Source organism: Mus pahari, chromosome 16, assembly GCF_900095145.1.
Source record: "Mus pahari chromosome 16, PAHARI_EIJ_v1.1, whole genome shotgun sequence".
Taxonomy (NCBI): domain Eukaryota; kingdom Metazoa; phylum Chordata; class Mammalia; order Rodentia; family Muridae; genus Mus; species Mus pahari.
In genome coordinates, this window is record NC_034605.1 from 32,259,267 (window position 1) to 32,268,373 (window position 9,107).

Consider the following 9,107-nt stretch of genomic DNA (forward strand, 5'->3'; position numbering starts at 1 on the left):
CCAAGGCCTTATGGATGCTTAGATCTACCACTGAGTTGTACCCTAGCCCAGGATGGAAAATACCCACTTGAGTCCACCACCCCTACTTCAAGAACTCAGAACTTAAGCAAGTACATGCAAATGGAATGGAAAGGCTGGAAGAAACAGAGGACCAGAGAGGTAACTCTTGCTCAGTCCTTCATCAGAGTTAGTTAAGTCTCTGGCCTTTGTCAATAGAAGCTTTGTTCTGTAATTCAGCAGCCAGGTTTCTTTTTGCCTCCAGAAGCATGAAAGTATTGAAAAACAAAAAGTGTGGCGGAGGGTTGGGGATGTTGTTTGGTTCAAGGAATGCTTCACTGATGCATGAAGCCCTGGGTTCAATGCCCAGCCCCACATAAAACTAAGACTGCTAGTACTCTGCTGTAGAGGCAAGAGGTTCAAGAGTTCAAGGTTATCCTTAACTACTTAAGGAGTTGAGGCCAGCCTGGGCTATGTAACAAACATCCTGTGTGAAAGAAGAGAGAGTGCAGGTGGAAGGCACACAATTAAACAGGGTTTGCAAACTTTAACAGGATGGACACACTAACCTCTCAGCAGATGTCTCTTTGGGAGGGTTGGGTGGGGCGTGACGGTTAGAAATGGAAAAGTATGAAGATGTTTCTGCTTGTACATCCAGACGGGATCCCAAGCTGTGGTCTTCTCGTCGAAACCCGAGTTTCGTCTTCCTGTTTTCACAAGGGCTATCTTGAGGAAGAGCCTGCCGTGTTATAAGTTACCCCATAACTCACTCCCTTCAGGAACTCTGTGGGACAGGAAGGAGGTACATCTGGGAGTCACGCATGTCTCTCTCTTAATCATACACATGCGTCTTGTAAGGCAGTCAGTCCCAGCTGGTCACTGGAAGGCCATCACTCATTCCCATCTGAAACAGAGTACAGGACACAGGGACTTAGAAACCCCAGGCCCAAAGAAAGGCATCTACACACCTTAAAAGTACTGCTTCGCCCAGCCCAGTGGTTCTCAACCTCAACCTTCATAACGCTGCGGCCCTTTAATACAATCCCTTAGGCTGTGGTGACTCCAAACCATCCAATGAGCTTAGTTACTACTTCATAACTGTAATTCTGGTACTCTTATGAATTGGAACGCAAATATCTGTGCCTTCTAATGTTCTTAGGCAACCCTTGGGAAACGTTTGTTAAGTAGGCACCACAGACACTTGTCCATTTGACCCCCCCCAAAGGCATCTCGACCCATAGGTTGAGAACTGCTGCCTTAGCTACATGGGTGCTATTTAACCATAAGAACGCATCTTCCCAAATAAGCGTGCTCAGCGATGTGGGAGGCAAGCTTTAAACAACAAACCATGGAGAAAAAAAAAGTCAGGATTTGGGACCTTCTATACCAGATATGTTCAGTCACTTGGATGTGACTTCATTAGTGCAACCGACATGAGTGTTAAGCCAGTGTTAGGCCATCAACCCTGAGGAGTAAAAAGATGACCGATGGGACATCTTAACATACCACTGGTTCACAAAGACCCAGAAGTCAAAACTTACCACCAAGCTTAAAGAGAAACACCAGAGGCTATTCCCTTTGTCAAGATCATGTCTTTACCCATTTCTCCACACTGTGGGCGTTAAGAAAACAAGGCACTCCATAGTCTAAGGCCCTAAGTTTTCTTATTAAAGGAAGTAAACACCTTTGTTTGTGACCGATTTGTATGTTTGGGTAGATTTCTCACTTGCGACAAAACTGGTCTTGTTTTGGGACAGTCTTTTTATCAAAACTGTGTTCTCTGTACTATTTTAACCACAGTTAAAAAGGCCTCAGCTGCAGAGATAAGACCATCATCTGCGTGACTTTGGCCAGGAAAAGACCCACAGAGGGAGGGTGAGCAACGGAAACTGTCTCCTGCAGGTTCGGCTCAACTTTATTATCAGCACTGCCCTTCCCAACAGCCTGGAGTCTCATCACTCTGGCAAATGGCTCAGTCCCGGTAGGTAGGACATACTGACACGATGGTCTCCCAGGCACTAGACTGGGGACCCTCAGGAGGAGTCTATTCGGGGGGGGGGGGGGCGTTCACTCTTTAGGAAGATTTTGTAACAAATGCTTAGACTGGATAAGGAAATGATACATTTTAGACAAAAGGCGACAAGGACAGTGAGAGAAGTCTCTCAATTGCTTTTCAACAAAATGGCCACTTCAAGGGTTAGGGCCAACAATGGCAGAGGACAGAGATCTGAAAAACAATGTCAAGACACATCTTTGACACATTTTTTTGACAGCTGTGATCACAGGCTGAAGATAAAACTCTCTTTTAAATAATAACCATTGTGATACATTTTAATAGAATAATAAAATTAAAATACCCTTTTAATAAAAGGATGCGCTGCCATCCCTTTTAAGTAATTTTTTTTTAAATGATCATTGACTTTAAAGAGCTTTCTAATAAGATTATCTGCCCTAGAATGTAGAGCAAAGAGCTCTCTGACTACATAGAAATGACGTGAGCTTGGCTGAACTTGCAACACAAGACAGTCCTACTCTTAACAGTCCTAAGTAGACGGCAGAAAAGACTTGGACTTTCTGGGTGTGTCGAGGAAACCGTAAGAACAAAGCCTGACTGAAGAGACATCTCAGCTGCTAATGGCACCTGCCAGTAAGCCTGCGCTACATCCCCAAGAGCCAAGGAAGGGAAGAAAGTATCAGCTCCCATAAATTTTCCTCTGACCCCCACCCCTGCCCTGTGGTACACATGCTCATACACGTACGCAATAAATAAATGAAATGTATATATTACAACATCTTACCCTGAATGTAAGAGTGAGCATGCACACACGCACACACACACACACACACACACACACGCATGCACACACACGCACACACACGCATGCACACACACGCACGCACACGCACACACACGCACGCACGCACACACACATGCACACACACGCACACGCGCACGCACACACACGCACGCACGCACACACACATGCACACACACGCACACGCGCACGCACACGCACGCACACACGCACGCACACACACGCACGCACGCACACGCACGCACACACACACACACACACACACAGTTCTGCTAACCAACACTATATTCTTTCAAAGTGGATATAACATGTCTTAACAAAGTTACCTCCCCATGCACACTCCGCCCACACAGCCTCGGTTCCCTGGGTGACTTCAGCTTCACCTGTGGTGTGAATTACTATTTGGATGATAGGTTTCTTAGAACTTAAATCACACTCGGGCTGTTTTGCCTTCAGCGTTGACACTGTGCAAATGGAAAGAAACTGGTCGCGGTAAACACGGCCCCGACCACCCTGGGAGGTCAGGAGAATGTTGATCCTAGACCCCAAGAACAAGGCAGCATACACCACAGACACCGTGTCTGTCAGACTTAAAGCCTCCGAGCGCCCTACCCCGGCTCTGCATTCCTAAGCCACTGAACTGTGAAGGCCAGGAAGACGCCGTTAGCTAAAAATGGAAGCAGACAGCTGCATGTCCGACTGTGACACGATCTTTTAAAACTCCCAAGGGCTCATGCTACCTAAAACAGTCAAGAGGACAACCTCCTCCCCTTCCTTTTTATCCTCCTCCCCCTCTTCCTCCTCCACCTTCTTTCGCTCCTCCCCTCCCTCCTCTCACTCTTCCTCCTCCTCCTCCCTACTATCCTCCTTTTAATTTAATACCAGCAAACCACATTCGAGGTCAGAGAAAGTCCCCATGACCACCTGAACAGCTCTGCCATATTTGATCTCCAAAATTAAAAGGCAGGAAGTTAAAAGTAGCAGTTAAATGCTAGAGTTCTATCTGAAAACCGGAAATCAGTGCATAGGCCAAAAGAAAGACAATTTATTTAATGACATTTAGAGGACTGTCTTTTGTTAAATACTAATTTACATACGGGTCAAAAAATCACAATCACTAATGGTAACAGAAGACAACCTGTGTCTTACATCATCTTTTTAGCCATTTGTATGTAAGAGTCGAGAAATTGTAAGGCCTGCCTGGAGCTGGGCTAAGAAATAACTGACCGTGAGGAAAATAGTGAAGTCTCTAAAAGAGACACACAGCAAGAAGTGCAGTCAGCAGACTGTCACCAAATGACACCCTTCATCTGCCTTGCCTTTAAAATGCATGCCCTTCAGACACACACACAGCCAGCACACAGCACCACCAGGAAGAAAACATTCCACAACCAAAATGACAGCCTAGGAGTTTGTGGCATTTATAAATGATGGCTGGAAATTCGGGTTTCATTTTTCTGTCTAAATAGAATATCCATGGAAATGATCCTCTGGCACATAAAAGTGTGTGTGTGTGCGCGCGCACACACACACACACACACACACACACACACACAAAACACAACACAAAAGGTTGATTAGCCAGGCATCAGGACTGCAATCTCCAACATTCTAGAGGATGAGGCAGGAGGATTGCTGCAAGTTTGAGTTCAGCCTGAGATACTCAGCAAGGACCATCAAGAGCCAGGCCAGTCACGGTTACAGAGACCTTAGGTAAAAAGTTTGAAAAGAGATTTATAAGCAAAGTGACTCTGAATCCAAAACAGCGAGGAAGGAGACCAGCTAAGTCCGAAGTCCCTTCTGACGGTCCCTGCTTGTCCACAGGGAAATCACAAGTGGGTTTTGTTGATTTTCCAGGAAATGGCTCGTTCCCATAGTAAATTCTTCACTGAGCCGTGAGCCACATACGCTCGGTTTCCATTAGAATGCAGCAGTCTTCCGACACAAATGTTTCTTTGGTTGGGTTTTCGAGACAGGGTCTCACTATGGATTCTGGAATAGCCTGGGACTTACTAACTAGTCCAGGCTGGCCTCACATGGCCAGGAACTCCTTGGGCCTCCCCTGTGCTTGGATTATGGTCACTTACCACCACACCCAACTTTGAATCCCAAACTTTGAAAGAAGTTTGGGGGACGGAGAGGTAAGAAGAAAACCCGAACAGATAACCAAACCAAATTGGTATTAGGACAGAAGGAAAGATTATTCTTTCACTCAGATTTATATGAAAATCAAACTGGAAATAAGGGACCTATTTATACCTGAGGTACCAATATGATCTCTATCACCCGTTCAGGACAGCCTTTGTGGAAGACTATTACAGACTGTCAATGTTGTATACATATATACATACATACATACATACATACATACATACATACATACATACATACGTATTTGTTGTACCACTATGTCAATGATTTGAGAATTATATGGGGAAGTAAACATCTCTCTCTGCCTCCCTCTGTTTGGTTTTCAAAGGTTCTGGTTGCTGAAATGTTAAAAGAGACAATTTGTTCCTCCAGGGCCTTGGTTCCCCAAATCTTACAGCTGACATGTCTCAACCTGGGGCATTAACAAATTCAAAGCTGAGGAGGGGCTTTCCTGTGCTGAAGGACTAAGCCTGCAGCTGCCTGCTCCTTCGGCACACTTGGCTCATGAAAACTTGCTGCAGCGTTTGGCCTGCTCATCGCACTTGCCAGCTCCCTGGGCTTGACACCAATAAGAAGCCTGAACATTTGTTGTTGTCCATTTGTTGAGTCACAACAACTCAAGGCTTCAATGCCACACTGAAAGAACCTGGCCAGCTGGGAGGAGAGAGAAAGCACTTCAGTGAACAGACATTACCAAGCCCTCTCTTGCTTTTCCTGCTAGAAACCAGTCCAAAAGGAAATATTGCTCTCTAATAGTCCTACTGAGCCATTTGTTTTAAAAAAAAATCTTCTCCTCTTAGAAAAGCTGTCTTCAATTCTGGTATGTTTCAATAAATAAGTGTTTGCAACTGTAACTCAAAAAAACAGGTACTTCTGATAATTTAGACCAACACTGAAGGTCAAGTTTAACTCTAAGTGACTGTTTAATGTTCACCTTTCTGGTACAGTTGACATATTTCTAGATGGCAAACACAGACAGAAAAAATATGAGAAAAGCTCCAAGTTCCTGAGACACCATCAGAAACAGTAAGTGTTGTCATCTAGGATAATTAACACTTAAATAGTGTGTGCGTGAGTGTGTGTGTGTGTGTGTGTGTGTGTGTGTGTGTCAAAAATACCTGAGCTTGGTTTTCTTCCTATAGGAACATAAAAGTCTAATAAATTATACTAAAAATGCACATATTCTCATTTTGTCATCAATCAGGAAAATACAAAACTCTGTCCTCGTCCTATTACAGATAGCTGTTTTAATGACAAATTCATTCACCTCACTTATACCTAGAGATGCACAAGGATTCTGAGAAAACAAAGTATAAGACTAAAAAAGATCAGGTATTCAAAGTCATCCTTAACTATATAGCAAACTTTAGAACAACCTATGTTATATAAGACCCTATCTTAAACAAATAAATAGATAAGTAAGTAACATTCTTACTTATGCATTATAGCAGTGGTTCTCAACCTTCCTAATGTTGTGACCCTTTAATACGGCTCGTCGTGTTGTGGTGACCCCCAAACCATAAAATTATTTCATTGTTACCTTATAACTATAATTTTGCTACTGTTATGAATTATAATATAAATATTTAATCTGTAGGATATCTGATATGAAACCCCAAAGGAGTCATAATCTGTGGTTTGAGAGACACTGGGTTACAGACTATACCAAAATTTTTATTCCAATGGATATGGCGAATGTAGCGAGGGGTGGGGTGAGGAGTGGGGGGATCCTAAATGTATTTGTTTGCATTAAGCAAATGTCTCCCGACTGTCAGACTTAGCAACTGACCTAGCATGCCCAAATGAATGTTAAGTCAGTAAGCAGTTGAACTGAACACACAAATAGAACACTCAGCCACTAAATTGGCAACGTTCTCAGACCATAGCCAATTGCCAAGCTCTTTCATTCCCGAGAGTCAGGGGGAAACTTTGCCTTCCTGGCTGAAGCGAGCCACATTGTGGGAGACTGGGTCACGACCTCTCACACTGGAGAGTCTACAATCAGGAACCTCTACACCAATTCATGGAAATACAGAGTAACTCATGTGCAGCCCACTCAGCCCTCGTATTTAATAAAAATGTCTGGGGTTGGATACGAGAAAACTCCTCATCATAATAAAACCTGTCTGCATTACTGAACTGTAGTGACAGACTGGCATAAATATGACTCTCTAATCAGCTCCCTAGGATCTATCAGGAGCACCCCAAATAATCTCTTTCTGGGTTGCTTGTCAAAGTACCCAAGGCCCTACCATCACTTCATGGCTTGAGGATCAAACCCTCTGATGGAATGCCTGCTATTACATCCTTCCATAAAGCTGCTTTAGATAAGGATCTAGTTAGAACCTGAGCCCCCTCCAACAGTTAAATAGGCCAAACAGGCAAACCATGGTAGAAAAGGTAGGAATGTAAAAGGGGGTAAAGCTGGCCACCAATGTAGCATGGACTCAGCCACCAAGAGCAGTTAGAAGACTGAAGAAAAGCTGAGCGTGGTAGCGCACGCCTTTAATCCCAGCACTCGGGAGGCAGAGGCAGGCGGATTTCTGAGTTCGAGGCCAGCCTGATCTACACAGTGAGTTCCAGGACAGCCAGGACTACACAGAGAAACCCTGTCTCGAAAAACCAAAAAAAAAAAAAGGAAGACTGAGGAAAGAGAAATCCACAGACAGACAAGAAGAAAAGATGGAAATTAGTCTACTTGTAAGTAGAAAACACTAAGACTTGGCTTCCAACAACCAAAATAAATCTTTATTGTGTGTGTTGGTGGTGTTGTGTGTGTGTACACACCCATGTGCAAGTGTGCATATGCTATTGTTTTCTGCGGTTTTGTATATTGTTGTTATGTGTTTTGTGCTTGTGTGTATTGCCTTATGGGGGATTATATATTGTTGCTGTTATGCGTGTTACCGTGGAGTTTTTGGCTTGTTTTTCTATTCTTGAGATAGTGTCTTCTGTGAGACACAAGCTGGCCCAGTACTCACTACACAGCCCACCTTGATCTCAGATGTGTACCAGTTGTTCTCCGTCAGCCTCTACAGTAGAGCTGTGTGCCACATGCTATATGCTTTTAAAGCTTCGTGATTTGATATTCTGTACAACCGGTGAGGTAAAAGTAGCACACACACATGCTGACAGAAGAGAGCACAAGGTTTTGTCTCTTTGTCCTGCTTAAAACTCCACCCCTTTCCACTCCCATGCCCCTAAGACTCTCTATCCACTCTGCCTTCCCCAAGAGTACTGCCTTCCTGTTTTCTGGTTTGTCTGTTTGTTTGTTTGTTTGTTTGTTTGTTTGTTTTGTCACCCATTTCTTCTCTTCTTTCATTAATTGTCAAGAATAAGAAGGAAAAAAAAAACCCCTCTAAGTAAGGCTAGTATAGTCTCATTCATCAAGACAACTGACATTTACGCAAAGTGTCACTCCACTGATCTCAGAGAACACAGGTGTTTGGACAGGTAAGGGAGACAGGGGATCCTGGGCTCTTCAGTCCCAGTCTTGGCTTCAAGGTCTAGGACTCAACATTTCTCAAAAGTTATTAGTCTAAAAAAAAAAAAAACACTTCTGTTTAGATGCTGGTCCAACATTTAAAAGCCTATAAACTATAACAGCACTGAGCATTTGAGGAGAATGACAAGCAGTCCCACAGGAAGATAAGGTTAGGTGTAAGACTTCCATCTTACTCCACGTCCATACAGTGTTTAGTGTCTTAATACTAAAGAGGCAGATATTTGGACCACAGGACATTAGAGGCTCACACAACTTCCACTAGGAAGCCTATATGATGGTCTGTGTTCGGTGGTCAGGCCAGCCTTAGTAGAAGTCCCCAATTCTCAGATGGACAGCTGCCATCTGTTCTGCGCCCCCTACCCCACCCCAAAAAAAGTAGAGAAAATCTGATGAGGTTGCATTTTGGAGGTCCCAAAGGCATCAAGGCCATATCCTTTACAGGATTTCAGTGAGTTGGAACTTTTTATGCATCTGATGCTGTATTTAAAGGAACCCTAGAACTAGGTTTTTTTAAAGGTTTGACCGGATTTAGATGGTAACTAGGGAAGGAAATCTGAAAACAGCAGGATCTGGGCAGTGGTGGTACATGCCTTTAATCCCAGCACTTGGGAGGCAGAGGCAGGCAGATTTCTGAGTTC

At 43.9% G+C, this 9,107-nt stretch overlaps 1 long non-coding RNA gene across 1 annotated transcript in view; it reads right to left on the reverse strand.

The window, feature by feature from the left end:
* Window positions 1–564: 564 nt before the first annotated feature.
* Window positions 565–9,107, reverse strand: part of LOC110334212 — a 212,926-nt gene continuing 204,383 nt past the window's right edge. Inside the window, exon 5 of the long non-coding RNA XR_002381111.2 lies at window positions 565–901. This is a non-coding gene — a long non-coding RNA (uncharacterized LOC110334212). The remainder of the gene's footprint in view (window positions 902–9,107) is intronic.